The 2,245-nt window shown below is 38.8% G+C and overlaps 1 pseudogene; it reads left to right on the forward strand.

The window, feature by feature from the left end:
- Positions 1-638: 638 nt before the first annotated feature.
- Positions 639-1,695, forward strand: LOC100665562 (olfactory receptor 2L13-like; annotated as a pseudogene).
- The last annotated feature ends 550 nt before the right edge of the window (positions 1,696-2,245 follow it).

Below are 2,245 nucleotides of genomic sequence, written 5' to 3' on the forward strand. Positions count from 1 at the left end.
GGGAGGGAAGACCAGAAAGTAACAATGCAGAAGAAGGCTAGGTAATAGAGGGTGTAGAATTTCAGCATACAAAAATGTTTCTTAGTCATATATGTCACTTATTATTGTAAATATGCCCCATGCAATTGATACATGCTGGGGTAATGCAAACAGTTGTGCAACAGTTAAGTGCCTGGCTGATAACCAAAAGATTGGCAGTTAGAGTCCACAGAGAGATGCCTCAGAAAAAAGGTCTGGTGATCTAATTCAGAAAAATCAGCCTCTAAAAACCTTATGGAGCACAGTTCTACTCTGACACACATGAGGTCACCATGAGATGGAGTCAGAATTGACTCCACAGGAATTTTTTTTTAATGTCATTAAAGAAATACATATCATGTCAAATGGGACTGGCCAGGAGTCATTCCAGGGAGGGGAATCTTTTAGTTGTTTGTCTTGTTGTGTATGGTACTAGACTTTTATACTTAAAAACCACATGTATATCTATGACTTGCTGACATGCTTACCCGAGAATACATAGGGAAGAGATTGGGAAGTTCAATTCAAATAATGAATTTAAAAAGTTGAAGAGCTGGGGGAAAAAAATGGATTCTAAACAAACATTAACAAACTCAAAATTCCTTTTTATTCTCGTGTCTTCATTTTTTTTTTTTTTTGCTTGTTTTATATTTCTTTAAAGGAAGATAAAGCAAAAAGTTTTCATGGAGAAATGGAATCAAACTTCAAATGATTTCTTTTTGTTGGGGCTTTTCCCCCCAAATCAAACTGGCATGCTGCTCTTGTTCTTTATCATCCTTGTACTTTTTCTGGCCTCTGTGGGTAATTCAGCCATGATTCACCTTATCCACGTGGATCCCCGTCTCCACCCACCCATGTACTTTCTCTTCAGCCAGCTCCTCATGGACCTGATGTACATCTCTACCATCGTCCCCAAGATGGCGCTCAACTTCCTCTCCTGCCAGAAAGGCATCTCTTTCTTAGAATGTGGTATGCAAAGCTTCTCCTTCTTGACAATGGCCTGTTCTGAAGGCTTACTCTTGGCCTCCATGGCCTATGACCATTAAGTGGCCATCTGTCACCCTCTCCATTATCCCAGCTGTATAAGTAGAAGCACGAGTGTCCAGATGATCATAAGATCGTGGATCTTGGGGTCCATCAACTCTTTAGCACACACAGCCTATATCCTTCATATTCCTTACTGCTGGTTCAGGGTCATTGGTCATTTCTTTTGTGATGTTCCAGCCATGGTGTCTCTTGCACGTGTGGACACTTGGGTCTATGAGTGCATGGTTTTTGTGAGCACTAGCCTCTTTCTCCTCCTCCCTTTCCTCAGCCTCACTGCTTCCTATGGCAGAGTCCTTTTGGCTGTCTACCATATGTGCTCCAAAGAGGGAAGAAAAAAGGCCTTCACCACCTGTTCAACACATTTAACTGTAGTTACCTTTGACTGTGCACCATTTGTGTACACCTGTCTTCGGCCCAGGAATCTCCGCTCACCAGTAGAAGATAAGATTTTGGCCATTTTTTACACTATCCTCACTCTATGCTCAATCCCATTATCTACAACCTGAGGAATAAAGAAGTCCTGGGGAACATGACAAGAGTGTTTGGAATATTCTTTTCTAAGAAAGAACAGTTACGGCTCTGCTTACTCTGTTTTCTTTATTTATCCATGTTGATAAGAACATCCTAGAGAAATGCTGTTCAATAGACGTTTAATAGATGCCACATATGTAGTTTTAAATTTTCTACTAGACATATTAAAAAGTTATATGAAAGAAAAATTTATTTAAATAATATATATATTTAACCCAAAATGTTAGTAATATGGTAACTAATATAAAATTATAATTTTATCTACAGTGATGTTAATTGTATATTATATTATTACAATATTTACATACCCATACTATGCTTATAATATAAAACCAAAACCAAACCTTTTGCCAGTGAGTTGTTTCCAACTCATAGTGACCCTATAAGACAGTGTAGAACTGCCCCCATAGAGTTTCCAAGGAGCACCACATGGATTTGAACTGCCGAACTAAGACAGGGAGCAAAGGCCCTGAGATTAGAGGGTGCCTGTTTGAAAAATAGCGAAGAGACTGGTGTGGTTAGAGGAGAAACAAGTAAAAGAGAAATAGACTGTATTGTAAGGGAGGTAATGGGGGTTGAGTGTGGAACCTAGAGACTTAATAAGACAAGGAACAGAAAAAAAAACTAAAAGTTTTTTTTTTTTTTAGGG

This window comes from Loxodonta africana, chromosome 2 (assembly GCF_030014295.1).
Source record: "Loxodonta africana isolate mLoxAfr1 chromosome 2, mLoxAfr1.hap2, whole genome shotgun sequence".
NCBI classification, from domain to species: Eukaryota; Metazoa; Chordata; class Mammalia; order Proboscidea; family Elephantidae; genus Loxodonta; species Loxodonta africana.